The sequence below is a fragment of the Loxodonta africana genome, chromosome 11 (genome assembly GCF_030014295.1).
Source record: "Loxodonta africana isolate mLoxAfr1 chromosome 11, mLoxAfr1.hap2, whole genome shotgun sequence".
In the NCBI taxonomy this organism is placed as follows: Eukaryota; Metazoa; Chordata; class Mammalia; order Proboscidea; family Elephantidae; genus Loxodonta; species Loxodonta africana.
Window position 1 is genome coordinate 50,790,122 of NC_087352.1, and position 21,944 is coordinate 50,812,065.

Sequence of the window (21,944 nt, forward strand, 5' to 3'; positions counted from 1 at the left end):
CAGTACGTTATTCCACTAGTAATATTTGTAAAAATCTTGCCAGGCATGCTTTAAAGTTAACTTGGAAATACCCCCAAAACTGTTGTCTGTCTTCTTAAACATTTAGATATTGCTTTTCTGTTGGCACGTTCAAAGCTTGGAGTGAACTCTAGGAATTAAAGGAAGGGCAAAGCCTGGCCTGGCTCTCCTCTCCATTCTTTTTCCTCTCTCTCAGGTGGATCCCCAGGAGAGGAGTCTCTAATCTTCTCCAAGAAGAAACTTTTCCTTTTTTCTTCCTAAAAGGAGTCCTTGGGGCGTACAAAAAGTGAACGCACTCAACTGTTAACCAAAAGGTTGATAGGTCCATTCTACCCAGAGGAAACTTGGAAGAAAGGCCTGGTAACCTACTTCAGGAAAATCAGCCGTTGAAAATCCTATGGAGCCCACTTCTACTCTGACACACATGGGGTTGCTATGAGTCAGAACTGACTTGACAGCAGTTGGTTTTATAAAAGGACTAAGATCACCAGAGAGTAGGGTCCTGAGTGTAGAGCCAAAGATGAAGTAGTGTGTGTGTTTGTGTGTGTTGGGGAAAGGATGGAAAAGAGGCACAGGAAGAATTCATTGTCCTTCTCTGTGGGCCCAGATGAGGACAGGTTGGAGGTCAGATGGGAAGGGAGGCTGAAACGTTGGTGTCTCATGATTCCTGCCCAACCAGCAGCCCTGTGAAGGAGCAACCTCAGGTACAATGACAGTCTGCCTACCCCAGCCAAGTCAACCCTTCTTTCTTAACATCTTTATTTTTACTTGAAACTATCAATGTCAGTTATTCCCAGCTTGTGGTCCTCATATCTCTAGGGTCACAGACATACTTAAAAAAGGCTGTTCAGCTGTCAAGGCACTAAGTGTGATTCTTCAGCAGAAAAAGCTGACCTGGACACATGCTTGAATTTGTCAAATGTATGTGGGCCCTTCTTATGATAAAATGGAATTTATTGTAAAGCGTTGCTAAATTCAGGGTAATTTTTTTGGCCATTATCTATTTTCCAATTAACATGTACTAAAACATAACTACTATAATTTGGAAGTCTGGAATTTCATTTTATTTTTTTAGCTTCAGAAGAGACCTCTTGACTCAAGGGATTATCTCAGATTCTTTCCAGACACGACGTGCTTTACTCTGCTTGTAAAATTTTGGTTTTGTGATTACAACTTCAAACCCAGCTAGCCTCTGGTTTACCGTTTAATGAGAACATGACCAGTGTCAGAGACATGATGCACTGGACAATTGAGGGAATGATTTTATCCAGGTTACTGTAATAGGGAAAAGTTCATTAATAAAGACTCTGCCCCAAAAATAAATAAATAAGAATGGGGGTCTAGGGTTTTAGAAACCAGTTGCTGTGGAGTTGGTTCTGAGGTAAGGCCACCCCATGTGTGTCAGCGTAGACCTGTGCTCCGTAGTGTGTTCAACAGCTAATTTTTCGGAAGTAGATCACCAAGTCTTTCTTCCGAGGCACCTCTGTATGGACTCAAACTGCCAACCTGTCAGTTAGTAGCCAAACGTGTTAACTGTGTGCACAAGCCGGGGACTCTGTGAGGTTCTGTAGAGGCAGGAAAACAAGAGAGAAAACAAGGCAGGCCTTATGGGAATCATGAGGAAGGACAGGGTTGAGTCTTACCTGGAACATGTAAGAGCAGAGTGGTCCTTCGCAGTTAGTCGTTTCCAGAAACACAGAAGTGTTGGGTGAATTTCTTAACAATCGTTGTTGTTGTGGTGCACAGGGCTCAGGGAAAATCCAGCATTGTCACCAGCAAGGTGTTAAGTTGAGTTGGCCCAGCTACTTTGGCAGAATATTCTCTTTGATCCATTTCCTAGGCCTCACTTTTACAGTCATTAGCTAATCAGCTGTGCAAAGATTAGCCTTTTTCTGTAGCTGAATTAAACTTAGATCTCAATCCCTTCCTTCCCACTGATGTTGGGAAACTAAATGTCGGTTGCTTCCACATCAACTTAATCATTTTAAGATATTGGTCATGTCAGTGTTTAAGCTCATTCAATTCAGAGGTCTTCCATCCTTCTCTCCTCCTTGGGTCTTGATCAAAGTACCCAGAGTGTCTTAGTCATCTAGGGCTGCCATAACAGAAATACCACAAGAGGACGTCTTTAACAAAGATAAGTTTATTTTCTCACAGTCTAGTAGGCTAGAAGTCCAAATTCAAGGTGTCAGCTCCAGGGGAAGGCTTTCTCTGTCAGCTCTGGAGGAAGGTCCTTCTCTTCAATCCTCCCCTGAACTAGGAGCTTCTCTGCACAGGAACCTTGGGTCCAAAGGATGTGCTCTGTTCCTGACACAGCTTTCTTGGTGGTATGAGTTCCTCCCCTCTCTGCTCACTTACTCTTCCTTTTATCTCTTGTAACATAAAAGGTGGAGCAGACCACACCCCAGGGAAACTCCCTTTACATTGGATCAAGGATGTAACCTGAATAAGGGTGTTACATCCCACCCTAATCCTCTTTAACATAGTCTAACCTTTTTTTTTTTTAACCTTGCCTCATTAACCACAGGCAGAGATCAGGATTTACAACACATAGGAAAAGTATATCAATCACAAAATGGGGGACAACCACACAATACTGGGAATCTTAGCCTAACCAAGTTGACACATATTTTGGGGGGATGCAATTCAGCCTGTGACACAGAGGTTAGAGATTGTTCTGTAATTGAGGGAGGTATTTGGTCCTTCTGACCTTTAATCATCAGTGTCTGTCTGAATTAATGTTTTCTAGCTTCTGTAAGATGATGTTTTGATATCCACATCAAGTAACTTTTCTCCACTCATGTCTGCTATACCTAGATAAGAGGTCCCTCAGTTTCCCCTTTGGTAAATGTCTCATGCCCCAAAGTGTGTATTTCAAATACAGCTGCTGAATAAAATCCCAGTGTGCCCTCACATCTCCCTGCCACATTTCTCATTAAAACCACAATAAAAGTGTTTGCCCACAGTCCTGCTCCATCTGTACATTGTGAAAGTTCCCTGTATTTTCCCTGTCTATCCTTGCTGGTTGTGATCATTAAGGTTGTGTGTCAACTTGGCTGGGCTATGATTATAAGTGATTTGGTAGTTATGATTTAGTTTGGCAGTTGTATGTTGATGTGATCACTTCCATGATAAGATTTGATATGGTGTGATCACCTCCATGATAGGATCTACTGTGAATAGCCAGTCAGTTGAAAGGGAATTTCCTTGGGGGTGTGGCCTCCAACCAATATAAATGGACTTTCTGGCAAGGCTCCTGGGCTTTTGCTCGCTCTGTTTGTCTGACCTCCAGATCTTGGGACTTGAGCTAGTAGCTTACCTGCCATCTTGCCTGCCGATCTTGGGATTTGTCGATCTTTGCAGCCTATAAGAGCCCTGCTGTCTGACCTGCTGATCTTGGGTTCACCAAGCCCTTTTAGCTATGTGAATCAGGAAAGGCTTCTATCCTGACCCACAAACTTGGGACATTCCAGTCTCTGTAATCATGAGAGAATTTCCTTGATATAAATCTGTCTATATGTATATTTATATGCTCTAACTGGTTTTGTTTCTCTAGAGACCCCAGCCTAAGACACTGAGTGTCATGAATTCTATTATGTCCCCCCAAAAATATGTGTATCATTTGGGCTGGGCCATGATTCCCAGTATAGTGTGATTTTCCTATATGTTGTAAATTCTGCCTCTATGATGTTAATGAGGCAGGATGGGTGGCAGTTGTGTTAGTAAGGCAAGTCTCAACCTACAAGATTGGATTGTGGCTTGAGGTAATCTCTTGAGCTAGCAGCTTACCTGTCCATCTTGGGATTCACTGATCTTCATGGTCTGTGAGCAAGAGTCCTGCTCCCTGACGTGCCTATCTTGGGTTCCCCAGCCCCTGCAGCTAAGTGACTCAGGAGAAACCTTGTGGTCTTGCCTGCTAACCTTGGGGATTTCCTTGACCTTCACTACCTGCGAGTGAGATCCCTGCTATCCAACCTGCTCACCTTCGGTTCACCGGCATCTGCAGCTCCATGAATTGGAAAAGGACTCTATTCTGATCCAAGGACTTGGGACGTTCCAGTCCCTACAATCGCATGAACTGTTTACTTAATATAAATCTCTCTATATATACCAAAAAGAATTAGTCGCTATTCAACCATTTCAAGAGGTAGCATATGATCAGGAACCGATGGTACTGAAGGAAGAAGTCCAAGCTGCTCTGAAGCCATTGGTGAAAAACAAGACTTCAGGAATTGTTGGACTATCAACTGAGATGTTTCAACAAACAGATGCAGTGCTGGAGGTGCTCACTTGTCTATGCCAAGAAATATGAAAGACAGCTTCCTGGCCAACTGATTGGAAGAGATCAGTATTTATGCCTATTCCCAAGAAAGGTGATCCAACTGAATGAGGAAATTATAGAACAATATCATTAATATCACACGCAAGCAAAATTTTGCTGAAGATCATTCAAATCGGCTGCAGCAGTGTATCGACAGGGAACAGCCAGAAATTCAGGCCAGTTTCAGAAGAGAACGTGGAACTAGGGATATCATGGCCGATGTCAGATGGATCCTGGCTGAAAGCAGAGGATACCAGAAGAATGTTTACCTGTGTTTTATTGACCATGCAAAGGCATCCGACTGTGTGGATCATAACAAATTATGGACAACATTATGAAGAATAAGAATTCCAGAACGCTTGCTCATGAGGAACCTTTACATAGATCAAGAGGCAGTTGTTCAGACAGAACAAAGGGATACTGATGGTTTTAAAGTCAGGAGAGGTGTGGATCAGGGTCGTATTCTTTCACCATACCTATTCAATCTGTATGCTGAGCGAATAATACGAGAAGCTGGACTACATGAAGAAGAATGGGGCATCAGGATTGAAGGAAGACTCATTAACAACCTGCATTATGCAGATGACACAACCTTGCTTGCCGAAAGTAAAGAGGACTTGAAGCACTTACTAATGAAGATCAAAGACCACAGCCTTCAGTATGGATTGCACCTCAACATAAAGAAAACAAAAATCCTCACAACTGGACCAATGAGCAACATCATGATAAACAGAGAAAAGATTGAAGTTGTCAAGGATTTCATTTTACTTGGATCCACAATCAACAGCCATGGAAGCAGCAGTCAAGAAATCAAAAGATGCATTGCATTGGGTAAATCTGCTGCAAAGGACCTCTTTAAAGTGTTGAAGAGCAAAAATGTCACCTTGAAGACTAACGTATACCTGACCCAAGCCATGGTATTTTCAATCACATCATATGCATGTGAAAGCTGGACAGTGAATAAGGAAGTCCAAAGAAGAATTGATGCCTTTGAATTGTGGTGTTGGTGAAGAATATTGACTATACCAGGGACTGCCAAAAGAATGAACAAATCTGTCTTAGAAGAAGTACAACCAGAATGCTCCTTAGAAGCAAGGGTGGTGAGACTGCATCTTAGATGCTTTGGACATGTTGTTAGGAGGGATCAGTCCCTGGAGAAGGACATCATGGCTGGCAGAGTACAGGGTCAGCTGAAAAGAGAAAGACCCTGAACGAAGTGGATTGACACAGTGGCTGCAACAATGAACTCAAGCATAACAGCGATTGTAAGGATGGCTCAGGACTGGGCAGTGTTTCGTTCTGTTGTGCATAGGATCGCTATGAGCTGGAACCGACTGGACAGCACCTAACAACAACAACATATATATTTATATGCATAACTGGTTTTGCTTCTCTAGAGAACCCAGCCTAAGGCACTGAGTATGCAGAAAATACCAGGGACTGTGAGTATAACACATCCTTAAATGTTTCCAGCCTCCCTCTCTTGATTTGCATTAAACCTTACCATATCTACGCATTACTGTTATGTCATGTTAAAACGCTCTCTTTTCTGTGTTTATGGCTGACACGTGTTAAGGACCCACCTTCTCTCTGTCCAAGGAGCCCTGGTGGTGCAGTGTTAACTGAAAGGTTGGTGGTTGGAACCCACCAGCTGCTCCACAGGAGAAAGATGTGGCAGTCTGCTTCCATAAAGACTGCAGCCTTGGAAACTCTATGGGGCAGTTCTACTCTGTACTATAGGGTCACTGTGAGTCGGTATCGACTTGACAGCAATGGTCTGTGGATAGAAAGTTAGTTTAATTTGTGGAGAGCTACCTTTAAGAAACAGAATATAAAATTATGATTTTGTTAAGTTGAGTTTTTTACTCAGTCTATTTCCTGACAAGAACAAACTTCCTTTTTGACTAGGCATCAATGAAAATGAAATGCTTCACTTACAGTTTCACACTTCTAATGACTGGAAGAATTTTCCATGGGCCAGCATCTGGCTCCATACTTTGAAAACTTTTTTCCTCCACTCTCCATGTAGCTCTGCTTTTTGGTGCTGTAGGATATGTTCATGTCATATTACAACTCCTGGATTTGCAACTTTGTGTCATGACTCTGGATGAGCTGGCACAGCGGATGCTAGAAAGATTTTTGGAACCCATTTCTATACTTGAATGGCTAGCAAAAACAACTATTCACAGAAGTAGCTGGGAACCATGTGAATATACCCACTAACTGAAATATAGATGTATTCTCAAATCCACTTTCCCTTTCCTGTATCTCAAATATGCCCATGACTACTCCAACACCATGTGATACAGAGAAAAGTGTAACAGAAAGGAAGATGGAATGGAAAGACAGATCTCAACCAATTGTTGTTAATTTTGCAAAACCATGAGACCATGTGAAGACATTGCCAGGGTCCCTCCTGGGGCCTTAGAAGGGGGCCATGCAAAGGAGGGTCCCAAAGCTTAAACTGTGATAAATCCTCCTCTTTGTGCATGGGAAAATTCCAATGGTCTTCCTGCCTCATGGATGCCATGGAAGACTCAGGGTATTGTCTTAAATCCTCTCTGTAAACATGGCCCACTGCCTTCTCCACTTGGTGGTTGCAAAGCTATGTTGGAACAAGGGTTTTCTCCATAAGACTTGCTGATTACATGAGCTTCAGCCTCTGCTTTGAGAATACCTAAACCAATTTGGAGTTCCTAGAACTTTTCCCCATCCCTAGGTGTCTTAGTTATCTAGGGCTGCTGTAACAGAAATACCACAAGTGGATGGCTTTAATAAAGAAAAATTTATTCTCTCATTGTCTAGTAGGTTACAAGTCCAGATTCAGGGCATCGGCTCCAGGGGAAGGCTTTGTGTCTCTTTCGGCTCTGGACGAAGGTCCTTGTCCTCAATCTTCCTCTGGTCGAGGAGTTTCTCAGGCCCAGGGACCCCAGGTCCAAAGGACATGCTCTGCTCCTGTGCTGCTTTCTTGGTGGTATGAGATCCACAACTCTCTGCTTGCTTCCCTTTCCTTTTTATCTCTTGAGTAAAAGGTGATGCAGGCCACACCCCAGGGAAACTCCCTTCACATTGGATCAGGGAGATGACCTGGGTAAGGGTGGCGTTACAACCCCACTCTGATCCTTTTAACATAAAATTACAATCACAAAATTACAATCACAAAATGGAGGACAACCACACAATACTGGGAATCATGGCCTAACCAAGTTGATACACATGTTTTTGGGGAGACATAATTCAATCCATGACACACTAGGGTTTTTTCAAAATAATATTCATGCCATCTAAACATACCAGCATCTAAACCCCTGAGCATCTAAACTCTTCTTGTGTTTTCTTTTGCTTTCCTCTTTGTTGCATCATCAGGCATTCTCCCCTTCTCTCTGGTTTAGGTGTACATTCTATGTCCTGAGATCTTCAGACTGTTCTCTTTGAGAAGGTCAAGACCACTTTTTTTTGTTCCAAAAAGCTGATTCTTGCAAAGGAAAGTCTCAATTTTCAAGACTCATGTCTCCTTGGTGAATTCAAAACATCTCTTTCTATACCTAGTTGAATTTGTTTTTAGCTGATTTATTGAATGCCGCTGATTCAATGAGTGGAAGACTTCGGGGCAATAAGAGAATGATGGGAAAAAGAAAACTCAGTTATCATCTTTATGTTTTATCCTGTGACATTCATTTTGGTGCTTTAGAATGTCCAATTCTTGATTAATAATTTTCTTAAGAAAACATGGTAGATGGGATTATCAAAATCTTATCAGGTATGGCATTAGTGACTAAATTTTGAAATGATATATAGGGTGTTTTCTGTTTGTTAATTTATTCAAAAATAATTTACCAATTACATACTACATTGGAGGTACATATATTACTGTTTGGGGATACAGGTGTGAAAAGACAGCATGGTTTCTATCCTCGTTTGGCTTACCATTGAGTTGATAATTTCCAGAATATATACGTGTAATATATGCTGCAAAGGGAAGTACAAGTTGCCATGAAGGAGAGTACAGAGAGATTTAACTGACATAATCTCAAAAAAGTAGTTCGATACTTAGTATTTGTGCAATAATTATTTGTTGAATGCCCAGTTAGATGAATGGATAATAGAAGGGAATGGGGTCTCTAAGTCTTTCCTTCATGCTTTCCAGAGCTTTTTCTATTTCTTGCTTAAGAGACAGATTATTTTTGCTTTCTTAACCTAAATACCCACTTGATAGGAACATGGGTTTGAGGATATGCTGTTAAAATGTGTTTTGAGAGATACAATGTCAAGATTTATGCCAAGGAGAGACTATGGCTTCCAGAACAGCTTTGTAAGTGATACTATAATTCCTAGTAAGCCCAACTCAACCAAAACGTTTTCATTTCCCCAAACAGAAACTCTACCCATTAAGTGTTAACTCCTCATTCCCTTCTCTCAGCCCATGGTAACCACAAACCTATTTTCTGTCTCTATGCATTTGCCTATTCTATATATTTTATATAAGTTTGATCATATAATATTTGTCCTTTTATATGTCCTTGGCATAATGTTCTCAGGATTCATTCATGTGGTAGCATGTACGAGAACGTTATTCCTTTTTATGGTCGAATAATATTTCATTGTATGGATAGATCATATTTTGTTTGTCCATTCATCTGTTGATGGACATTTGGGTTGTTTCCAATTTTGGCTATTGTAAATAATGCTGTGATGAACACTGGCTTACATGTATCTGTTTGAGTCCTTGCTTTCAAGTTTTGGGGTATATGCCCAGGAGTGGAATTGCTGGGTCACATGGGGATTCTATGTTTATCTTTTCAAGGAATTGCCAAACTGTCTTCCATAGTGGCTGTGCCATTTTACATTCCCATCCCCAATGGTAGTAGTTGCCGAGAGAGATGGTAAGGTCCTGGAATAGGACATGGTTTTGGCGAAAGGAAAAATGTCCTAATTGCAAGGTTGGACCCAGGCCTAGAAAGTCTCCCACTATACGTAATTCAAAATAACGACAATGTAAAACCATAAAACACAAAGAAATGCACACTGAAATTAAAGTGTGTCTTTTCAGATATTTTGGTTATAACATTCTGGATAAGTTCTTTGAAGTTGATGTTTTCTCCTTTTCTGGTTGCTCCTCTTCTCTGGTGCTCTTGGCATGAGTTACCGTGCCCTTTGGGTAATCCAGTGTAAAAATGACTTGAGGGCAGTGTCTGACCTTCTCCAACCCCACAAGGGGGAAGGGAGAACCAAGATCATATGAGGCAGAATTCAGACATGCCTCCACTCTTGGCCATCTTTACCAATTCTGATACCAACTGTCTCTCCCACAGCATTCTCTACTTCTCTGCTGAGTTTGATAATTCATTGCAATGGCCATATGGAACTCACAGACCATACTCACAATTATGGGGTTTATTATGGAAGTACCAGGTTACAATTCAGGCTCCGGAACACTCAAGGATACAGTTCTTTTATCAGGACAGCCTCCCCCCAGCCATGCCTCTCCCTGGCCTTAGGCCTCTGCCCAAAGCACTCAGCTTTCTCTGTTCATGGGCCAGGAAGCCCACCTCCCCATCTCCTGCTGCTGGGTCTCTCCTGCTACTCCTTACCATCTTCAGGGTTACAGGTTTCTCTCTCTCTGTCTCCTGGTCCCAGGAGCCTCCCAGTGCAGGGATCCCAGGTCTAAAGGATGTGCGGGCTCCTGGCTGGTCTTCCTTGGTGGTGGTGAGATCTTCCTCTTTGCTCTGGAACTGGCTCACTTTGAAGGCAAAACTGACCAGTTCCCTTGTTGGGCCACAATTACCTTATCATGTAGTCCTGCCCAATTGCTTGGGTGGGAGTTACAAGACCCTGGCTAGAAAGGCCACACGCAAAAGTAGTTAATCCACTGCATCCAGCTTTGCATGTCAGCAGTGACTGCTGGTGGCAGTTCCAGTACTCCAACTAAAGGCCTCATCATTGAGGAGCTGACCTCATTGTCATCTATAACATTGATTACAGTATTCTGACACCAGTCTCCCAAATTACAAGGACACATCTCTACAAACTAGGCCCCAGAAGCAGAGTGTGTGTTGTAGCGATCAAGGAATTTGAAGCCAGACTGCCTCAGTTTGTGTTCCAGCTGTACCACTTACTATCTTCGTGAACTTGGACAAGATATATAACCTCTCTGTGCCTCAGTTTCTCTGTCTGTAAAACGAGTTCAATGACAGTATCTGCCTCCTGTTTGGTTGTAAGGATTAAGGGATTAATGCGTGTACAGTAATGCATGGTGCCTGGCACATAGTAAGGATTCAATAAATAGTAGCTCCACCCTCTTTTCTTCTCCATCCTAGAACTCAACCAATCCCCAGGCTTTAATGTTGATGATTCCCAAATATTTATCTCCAACCCTCATGCTCCTCTGAGTTCCAGACTCAAATGTCTAGGATGTCTAATTGTTTACTTAACACCTGCCAATTTCATGACGACCTTGAAAGACGATAAAATGAGATAACGGCGTAGGGAAAGAACTATGGGTCATGACCTCAGTTCTCATCCGGCTTTGCCACTCATTGGAAGTGTGACTCAGGCCATCTTAGTTTTGTCACTTTGACTGGATTGTCTATGAACTACCTCCCAATTCTGCACTTCTAAAGGTAAAAATTGTTTGCAAAGAATTGGAAGAATGATACAAAGACATTTGGTATTTTTACTCTGCCCAATCATCCCTTCACTGGTGCTCCGAGTCCTAACCAGTTTTGCCCAGTTGGTGAGCACTGTCATGATGGCTTACTGGTACAGCAATAAAAGCTGAAGTTTTACAGTCAGATGGGGTTTCAGTTCTAGTTCTACCACCTATCTGACTCACATAGGTATTTAAGCTTTCTAACCCTCCATTTCCTCATATTAAATAATCCTGTGTTGTTTGGCTACAAGTAACTGACTGAAGTGGCTTAAAGAGTAAGGACATTTCTTATCTCAACACAACACTTGATGAGAAGCTTGGGCATAGTTGGTTCCAGGGCTGGTCAGAGAAACCAGCTTGGCTTCTCTGTAATTCTCTTGGCTTTTTCCTTTTGTTTACAAGACAACTGCTGTGAAATGATGTCAGAAGACAGGAAGAAAGGAAGGGAGTTTCTCCTTGTCCAACTGCTTCCTCATTCCTAAAGCAAGAAAATCTTCCCAAAAGACCCCAACAAAAATGTTCTCAGATTCTGTTGGCCGGAATTGGATCACATGTTCATGCCTCAGCTGCAAGGAATGCTGGGAATGCCAGCATATGGCATTTGCAGCCTCTATCGAGTGGAGGTGGGAAGACCCACAAGGATGTGGGAGAAGGAGTGGCTTTTGAGGAGGCAACCAATGAGGTCAAAGGATTATGAGGATCAAATGGAATTGTTTATTTATTTATATTGTTTATTTTTTTAGACTTACCAAAGGCTTAAATAAAGGCTTACATCAGGCTTATTATATGCCAGGGCCTACTTAATATCAACTCATGTTCTCCTCTCAGCTCCATGAGGGAGGTGCTATATTGATTCCCATTTCACAGATGAGGAAACTGAGGCACTGAGTGATTAAAATAATTTGCTAAGGGCTCAGAGTAAGTGGTTGAGGCAGCATCAAACCAGGGTCAAGAGCCTGTGCTCTTAACCCCTGCACTCCATCACACTGCCTTTCCAAAATGTATGTTAGAGTGTTGCACACAGCACGCTGTGTGGGGATGCTGGTTCTCCATCCCTTCTCTCATTCTGCCACAAAAAAAGATATCGATGGAAAGGGCAACAGTAAAGGCAGAATACACCATTCAGATGCCCTCCTTCCCTCACCTACCCTTGTTTCCTGGTTTTGGTTTTTCTTCTTTGGTGGGTTTCCATCCGTTTCAAAAGATCTTATAAAATCTGGGCCAAAATTCTGTATCCTACTTATTTTATTAGTTTCAAGATATATATTTAAAGGGTGATTTTGTTTTCCACACTTGATTTTTGAAAGTCAAGACCAGTGGAGAACAAATACTAGTTGCTTCTAAGAAAGAGTAGAAATGGGTTGATTGAGAGCCATTTGGACATGTGGGGAGTGGCCTTTGAGCATTCTGTTCTCCTGGGAAGAGGCAGCTCAGGGTCAAGGAAGACAATGACATTGTCTTATGGCGAGACTGACAGTTAACAATGTAGTTAACAATTGTTAACTATCCTGATTTGGATGGAATTCTTGTGAAGGCTTCCGCCTTCACACAATTAGGGAGGCAGAGTGGAGACTTATTTTGGAAGCTCTCCAGTCCTAAGGGCAAGAAGGATGTGAGCCAAACACTTGTGACACAAGGCAGTGACTCAAGAAGGAACAGGAAAGGACCATCACAAGTTTCCTAGCTTGTGACACTGAAAACACAAAGACAAGATCACGTGTCTGCACAACGAAGAAAGGGGCCTCTGGAAAGGGAGGAAAAAACAACCAAATATAACTCCACATAGAGAGGATCAGAAAAACATCCTCACTAGTTTGACAATCAACCAAGAATAACATATGAGTTCATCAAGCCCCAAAAGGAGGAAGAAAGATAGAAGCATTAGCCAGCTAATTTAAAAATTAAGAAGTGTATTTCTCATCTTCATGCGGAAGAATGTTCCCGGAGCAGATTCTCAGCGTAGAGCTAGTCCCCCTAAAGCGGGGTTTCCTGTAGAGACGAAGCAGCTGCACCTTTGATGACTCCTTGGATATTAGCAAAACACTTGCTAAATATAGATGAATGTCAACAAGTCATAAATAAGGGAACAGGAGTGGGGAACTCCATACAAAAGGTGAGTGGGCAAGAACAAAGACATTCTTTTCTGCCAAGGCAATTATCACGTGCAGTATCTGAAGCACTAATCACTGAGTCATTTAAAAATACAAATGCCAAATAAGAATAAAAGTCCCATGCAGGAAATTGTCATGTAACAGGGCACTGGAAGCAAACTACTCCGGAGTATCTGTTTCCAGTACTTTATTCCATGGAGTAGAAAGAAAGCATGACATTGGCAGGAACTCCAAGGGTGTTATGATGGCCAGGTGGCAAAGTGCTGCTCAGGCTGCCAGGCTGGTGTTTTATCTACGTTCTTTCCTTCTCTGTCAAATTTTCCTTCACTGTAAGGGAGGCTGTAAAAATCATTATCTTGATTTCCCTTATGGGTGTGGGTGACCAGCTGTCTAGGCCTTGAGTGTAAGCAAGTTGGACCACATCAGTCTGGACCAGGCTGGGTCAGATAAACCTTGTTTTCTCAAAATAAAGCCAAACCTGGGCTGATCGATTTCTGCTCTTTCCCTCTACTCAGATTAAATCCGTTTAAACTCTGAACAGTCTGTACTTACTAGGTGCCGTGTGTACATGATATTGGGCTTGGCTCTACATACAATATGTCAAACTAAATAAGCATGACCTGCCTTCCAGCGGGAGGCCCTGGCTGGTGCAAACGACTAACATGCGCAGCTGCTAACCAAGAGGTTGGAGGTTGGAGTCCACCCAGAGACACCTCGGAACAAAGGCCTGGTGATCTACTTCTGAAAAATCAGCCACTGAAAACCCTATGGAGCAGTTTTACTCTGACACACATGGGGTTGCTGTGAGTTCGAATTGACTTGATGGCGGCTGGCTGCTGGTTGCCTTCTAGTGAGTCTTTGTCTAAGGAGACTTTGACAAGGGCAGATGAAAAACTGTTGATGTACTCCCACAAGTTTAGGTAATCCCTGCTGAAGACAGAAAGAATCTCATCTTGTTATTCCAAAGAAAATGTGCTCAGCACCGCAGATACAGCACATAACACCTAAACTGCAACCCATCACAGAGCTCTTTAAAGCTCAAAGGCCCTGTAGAAACAAATAACTTTTTAAGAAAGCTTACATATAAACAAATATATTCATATCTTTTGATGAATCCTCTATCTAGTGACTAAGTTACTGAAATGAAACAATTAAGCCAAGGTAGTATTAGCTAAACCCGTTGCCACTGAGTTGATTCCAACTCATAGAGACCCTATAAGACAGAGAAGAACTGCCCTATAGGGTTTCCGAGGCTGTAACCTTTATGGGGAAACTCTGGTGACATTGCGATTAAGAGCTACGGCTGCTAACGAAAAGGTCAACAGTTTGAATCCACCAGATTTCTTGGAAATCCTATGGGTCGCTATGAGTCAGAATCGACTTGACGGCAATGGGTTATGGGTTAATCTTTACGGAAGCAGACCGCCACATCTTTCTCCTGTGGAGCAGCTGGTGGGTTTGAGCCGATGACCTTTCTGTTAGCAGCCGAGTGCTTTAGCCACTGTGCCACCAGGGTTTCTTTCTATATATACAGACTTTCCTAAACAATATATTATTTAGTTTTGTCTGTTTAGAACTTTAGGTAAAAAAAATCATGCTGCATGTATTTTTCTAAAACTTGCTTTTTTATTGTTCAATGTTACATTTTTTAGATTCAACCATGTTCATGCATGCAGCCATATTGGATTTCACTGTATGACTGTCATAATTAATTCATACATTCTCCTATTTATGGATAGCTGGGTTGTTTTGCTCTGAAGAACAATGCTGCCATGAATATTCCTATACACGTTGCCTGGTAAACACGCGTACTAGTTTCTCTGGGCCCTGTATCTGGGAGTGAAATTGCTGGGTTGTGGGGTGTGCACATTTTCTGTTGTACCAGGTGATGCTAAACTGTAACCAGCAGTATATGGGAATACTGGTTATTCCAAATCCTTACTCCACATCTTACCATCACTTGATACTGTCAGACTTTGAACATTTTTGCGTACCTGGGTGGGGTGAATGGTACCTCATTGTGGCTTTATTTTGCATTTTCCTGATTATTAATGAACATTTCCCCATATGTTTACTGGGTATTCATGTTGCCTCTGTAAAATAAATTCCTTTTCATGTCTTTTGCTCAAGGATTGTATGTCCCCTTTTGGGTTGTTTGTCTTTTTCTTATTGAATCATAGGAATTCTTTATCTCCTAGTTATTAATCCTTTGTTAGTCATGGGTATGCAGATATCTCTCCCCTGTTTGTCTATTGTCTCTTTATTCCCCTTTTGGTGTTTTCTGATGAATAGATGTTCATGCGGTTGAATCTAGCACTGTATTTTCTTTATAGTTCTTTTTATGACTTGTGTAAGCATACTTCCCTATCTGGATGTCACAAAAAAGTTTTCCTATTTTTCCCCCAATAATTGTAAAGTTTTCCCTTCCGTATGTCACTGATCTATCTGGAATTGATTTTAGTGAATAGTGTGTGTGGGGGAACCCATTTTTATTTTTTGCACATTGATAGCTCATTGTCCCAAACCATTACTGAACAGTCCCTTTTTACCCACTTACTGCTGTGTCAGATCCTCCGTATAGGTGTGGTCTTTTCAGGTCTCTCCATTCTGGCCCATTAGCCTACTTGTCTGTCCCTGTACCAATACCACTCACTTTCTTATTTATTATAACTTTCTAATTAGTCTTTGTATCTGGTAGGGCACCTCACGGTTTTAAAGTCTGACTGGAATTCGAATTTAGTTAGGACAAGGCTATAGATAACCTGTTTATAGGAGCCCTGGTGGTACAGTGGTTAAGAGCTCAACTGCTAACCAAAAGACTGGCAGTTTGAATCCACCAGCTGCTCCTTGGAAATCCTATGCGGGCAGTTCTACTCTGTCCTATACGGTCACTATGAGTTGGAATCGACTTGGTGGCAACGGGTTTGCTTCTTCTTTTTTTTTTTTGGTTTAGGCTCTAGATATGGAGTCCCTGGGTGGCAAAAATGGTTAAGTGCTTGGCTACATAACTGAAAGGGTGGTGGTTGGAACCCACCCACAGGTGCCTTGGAAGAAAGGCCTGGCAATCTACTTCTGGAAGATTACAGTCAGTGAAAACCCTATGGAGCACAATTCTACTTTGAAACACATGAAGTTGCTATGAATCAGAATCATTTTGATGGCAATAGGTTTTGTTTGGCTTTTTTAGGCTATAGGTAAATGAATGATTTTACTTAAACCCAAAAACCTCAGGAATTTTAGTTCTAAAATGTGCTGCTATTTATGCAGTGCTATAGGAATTTTTTTTTTTATAGGAAAGTGAAAGGCTAAGAAAGCCTTCCTCCAATGGCCCCTTCTGAGCCAAATGTGCATTCTTTCTTTGCATATATCTGACAGAGAGCTAAGATATACTTTGCCGACAGCTGGTGATGATTACCTATTTTTATCCTTACATAGGTGTGAAGATAGGTTTGGGTTCTCTTAGAGGAACCGGAAGTCAAGTGGTTGAAAGGTGAAGTGTTGCTGACACATAGACTTGTACTTTTTTCGATGTTCACACACAAGGACCTTCCTTTTTCTCTCCCCTTGTATTCACTCAAGTTTTCAAAGGCCCACCTGGGTGAGGAAATCCTGCCTTTAGAGAGAGCTCTAGCTCACCCAACTTGATCTCATTTTATTTGAATGAAAGAAAAAAATATATATATGAGGAAATTGATAACAGACTTCTCCTTTGGCTCTTCCAAAGATGCTGTCTTTAGAGTTATCTAAAGTTTATCAGCAAAATAACTTTGACTAAGTTAAATGGCGGTGTGTCACACACCCAAAACGTGTGAAGCAATTTGAAAAAATATTTTAAATATGCCATGGATTTGTAAATTAATGCAGGGCTCACTGTGCTTGAATTTCCATTTCTAAACTGCTTCATTTGCATGCAAAGAGTGGGCAATTTTTGTGTGTGTGAAAATTTAGCCTTAAGAAATGAAAATCAAAAACTCAGCAACTTGAAAAGAGCTGTTAGGCATAGAAATTGTTTAATCGGTTTCCAGCAGGGCCAATGGTGTTGGCATTTTGAAATACCAGATTGGATTGGCATCCCAGAAAAAAAAAAAAAATCCTCAGCTCAGAAAAAGTCGCCTAAAAAAGCCACCATCTACAAAGTGGTGAAAGAAGATAGCCGAGATATGACAAATGCCAATGAAACAAATTCTGCGATCAAGAGAGAGTCTGAGGTGTGAAATGAACAAATGTTAAATGTGATAAAATTTCTGTCAGTGCTACCACAATCGTCTATGCTGACAAATACAATGCTTGATCGAGAAATCAGGTGCTTCTGGCCAATGGTTTGTTCCTCATGGATGTTGTAAGAGGTCCCAGCACTGTGGATGCATCTATAACTCGATGTGGCTCTCAAAAAAAAACAAAAAAAAAAATTAAAAAGGCACCTAATAAATTTCCTTTTTAACAAGGTTGAGATTCCTAGCTTAGATTTCATTCCAGAGTTTTAAAATGCAAGTTTAAAATAAGATTTCATTTAAGCACAGCTCTACATTTTGGTGGTGTTTTTGTAGCTCAGATCTTATAAATGAGCCTGGAATACCATATTTTATTAAAGACTGTAAAGAGGCCTGGTGGCGCAATGGTTAAGCACTAGACTGCAGAGCAAGAGATTGGCCTTTTAAACCCATCTTGTGGGTCTGCAGGAGAAAGACCTGGCTATCTGCTCCCATAAAGAATACAGCCTAGAAAACCCTATGACACAGTTCTACTTTGTCACATGAGGTCGCTATGAGTTGAAATCAACTGGACAGCACCTAACAACAGTTAGAGACCACATTTCCTTAGCTAACTCGTTGCCTTCAAGTTGATTCTGACTCATAGCGACCCTTTAGGACAGAGTAGGTCTGCCCCATAGGGTTTCTAAGGCTGTAACCTTTATGGAAGCAAACTGCAGCAGACTGCCACATCTTTCTCTCGTGGAACAGCTGGTGGGTTTAAGCCACCAACTTTTAACCACTTGACCACAGCACCTCCAGGGCTCCTTTTCTTTACCCACAGTGTCCCAGATGAAAGGTAAAAAGTTCCATCTACCTGTATATAATAATGATGATATGCTGGCTGAATTTGACAGGCCAGGAGACTTGGACTCTGTTCACAATCCAATCCACTTCCTGATAAATGCTGAATAAGCTTGTGATTTACCGATCCGTGGTGAATATATGACTTTTTATATGACTACACATATGTAGAGTATGTATCCCTATAACTAAATTTTATCATCAAAAACCAGGAATTATTTTCCCTAAGGCTTAGTTAAAAGTCCATTCTCCAAATGATAGCAGATTAGGGTGCGGCAAATGCCTCAAGATCTATGTTAAATGCTCCTGAGCATAAAACTTTAGTATGACTCTAGCTAGTACTACAAAGATGGAGGCATGCGGCATGGTGTTGGGCAGCCACCCTCAAACTATACATCTCTGAACTAACAGCTCATATAGGTTAGGAATTCTTTGGACTTCCAGAAATAGAAAACCTGATTAATGGTGGCCTAGGCAATATTTTTTTCTTTTTTTTTTTTTAGGCAATAGACATTTAACTTTGAAAAACAGAATGAAATATGAAGGTTGGAGCAATGAATTAGCATTATCTTCAAATATCTTGGAGCCAGGCTTTTTCTAACAGCCTTGTTCTTTCATCCTTATCATCCTCATTATATGGTTTTTTTTTTTGTCCTCATGGTTGTTACCTCATGTTTGCAATGCAGCTGCCTCAGCTCCAGGCATCACGTGCTCATACTAACATCCTAAGCAGAAACTGAAGGCCAGAGTCTAAAGGTCTTATCCTCTGAAGCTTTGTCTTTTCAGACAGTAAAGCAAGTCTTGAGAAGTCTTCTTTTTTATATCACGTTGGCCTACACCAGTTATTGGGGCAGGGGAATGGGATGATTATGACTTGTTAGATCTGTCACTCTATACTTCCTGGGGTTAGGGAGAGGACCACCTTCCCTGAGATCTAGTTATACCTGCTTGCTACCCGAACACATGGTCAGAGTTCTGTGGTCAGGGAACAAGGTCATGGGCAGCATCTGTCCAAGTCTGTGGTATGTGCCGGGGTCAGGCATTGGAGACTTGGGAGAAGCATTATAAGAGACAGGCTAAGGGAGTGGGCTACGGAGACAGAAGACCTGAGACTGAATTCTGGCTCTGCTGCTTACCAGCTTTATGACCTTGGGCAAGTTACTTAACTCTCCGTTTCACACTTTAGTTATTTGTAGTAATACCCTTCTCAGAGGCTTGATGTAAAAATTAGATGAGATAATGTGGGCAAGGCACTTAATGCAGATCTGGGTGCATGGTGAAGGCTCAGTCAGTGGGAGCTTCTTTTATTATAACAGATTCTATAGGTGCAGAATGGGGGCTCCTCTGCCACTACATTCAGATGAAGTTTTGAGGCTCATTTTCAGAAAAAGCACTGTCCTGAAAGTCAGGAGGCCCGGGCTGTAATCCTGCTTGGCTGTTAACTTGTCAAGAGCATATGACTAAGTAATTTCCCATTCCTGGGCCTCAGTTGCCTCAAGTATAACATGAGGATCAGGGTTGGGTGGTCTCCAAGTTCCATTCAGCAATGACATTCTGATTTAACGGTGTGCTTTTTGTCATGGACAGCTGGTGGCATGGGTCCTGGAGGGTCTTTAGGGGCCACTGTCGCCATTCTCAGGGCAATGGCTGGAGGCTTCCAGTGCTTCCACTAATGGCATGTTTGCTGGTGTTCATATGACGATGGAGATAATTGAGGGGCTCATACATTCCCCATGGTCCATATTGGACTGGGGTTCCATCTTGTTTTTAAAATCAGCCCCTGGAGTAATGTAGATGCAGCCTGACTGCTAAAATGACCCGAGACCTCACCCCCAGGTGACCCCCTGGATCTGAAATCCCACTGGGGGTTCATACTGTCTATCAAGATTTAAGTTTACATTCGGAGCTCAATAGAATATTCAGAAATATTCTGAGTTAACTTTGTACTTAGTTTCAATCAAAACAAAGCAAGAGCATAATTAGCATTTTAACAATAAATAAATTAGAACTTGAGATCGCTATAACAATATACACTGTTAGAAGAAGAATTGAATAGCACAGTCTAAAAATAAAGGCAAAACCATGAACACAGTCTCCTTTCTCTCTGGAAATCAAAAACACACTAATGGTTTCATGACAAAGGAAGAATAATGAAAAGAACTGAAAACTCCTTTTCCCACCTAATAGTGGGACAGTAGTTCCTTAGAGTTAGATGGCGAACAGTTGTATCCAAAACAATAAACTTGCACTAAAAAGCTTGATCATTAGTTCCACTTAAAAAACAACAACAAGGATAAATGTAAAACTGCTGTTAAGGGATTTAAAAAAGCTGCAACCTATGAAAACTAAATAAGCATTTGCAAACTAGTGTCCCAATCAACAGAATTGTTCCCTTCAGAGATGCTGTCGGGTGCTTGCCGTATTAGACCCTGGCATCTCCTGGAAATCGGTCTTCCTACCCCTGGGATGGGGAGCTGTTCAAATGCTTCATAAAGCCTATCATGCCTTGAAAAAGTCTGAGTGTCATCCTGGAGTAATCAGCCTCAGATTTAATGTTATAAGTTTTCCAAGGCCTGTTGCAATGAAGGGAAATTTGGGGCTAGTGAGGAAAGGCTATGAGCCTGGGTGGAGTCCAAGCGTCCTCAGAGCAATGGAGGTCCATGGAAGAATGCAGCCCACAGCTTCCACCTACCCTTTGCCCTGGGTCAGATATTTTGAACTCAGGATACTTATTACAGATTGAATTGTGCCTTCTCAAAATATATGTTGGAATCCTAACCCCTGTACCCGTGGATGTAATTAGTCCTTTGTGGGAACAGGGTTTCCTTTGTTATGTGGATGAGGCCATACCAGGGTAGGGAGTGTCCTAAACGTAATCACTTCTGAGTTATGAAGAGCAGCACGGAAGAGATTAGAAAAGAAAGCTCAAGTGAGGGAAGATAGATGCCAGGTGAAGATTGTCAAGAAAACGAGAAACGCTGGGGGTACAGAAGTTTAAAGAGACAAGCACCTTCCCTTAGAGAGCCAGAGTCACCAGAGAGAGAGCCTTCCCTTAGAGCCAGTGGCCTGAATGCAGACTTTGAGCCTTCTAAACTGTGAGGAAATAAAATTCTCTTCTCTAAAGCCACCCACTTGTGGTGTTTCTTTTACAGCAGAACTACCTAACTAAGAAAAAAAAAAAAAAAACCCAACCAAAAACCCACTACTGTCAAGTCGATTCCCTAGGCGACAAGTCAAACTGCCCCATGGTGTTTCCAAGGCTGTAAATCTTTACGGAAGCAGACTGCCACATCTTTCTCCCATGGCGCGGCTGGTGGGTTCCAACTGCCAACCTTTTTGATTAGCAGCCGAGCGCTTTAACTACTGCACCACCAGGGCTTCTTGCTAACTGGTACAGCACTCCACAAATTTAAATTTAGGTATAGAATAAGATGAGGGCAAATACTAACCCATGCTTTGGGCTTCTCTAGATTGCTTCATGGTGAGGCCTATACACTGGTGAAACCAACAAACCCACAAACTCAAATAAGTAAAAGAATTCCATGAAGTGAAATGACCCATATTCTGAAAATTATTCTGCTATGTTAAAATTTTTGTAGGAGTGTAGTGGTTAACACGGATGGGTAGGAGGGGGGAAGGGGGAGCTATTATTGCTTAGGGGGTACTGAGTTTCTGTCAAGGATGGTGAACAAAACTGGCAACTGGAAGTGTAATGGTTGCTCAACATGGTGTGCATTATTAATGTCATGGAATTGTACCTGTAGAAATAGCTGAAATGGCAAATGTTTGGT

At 41.8% G+C, this 21,944-nt stretch overlaps 1 pseudogene; it reads left to right on the forward strand.

Moving 5' to 3' along the window:
* Window positions 1-21,944, forward strand: part of LOC135232850 (large ribosomal subunit protein eL43-like) — a 28,320-nt pseudogene continuing 6,376 nt past the window's right edge.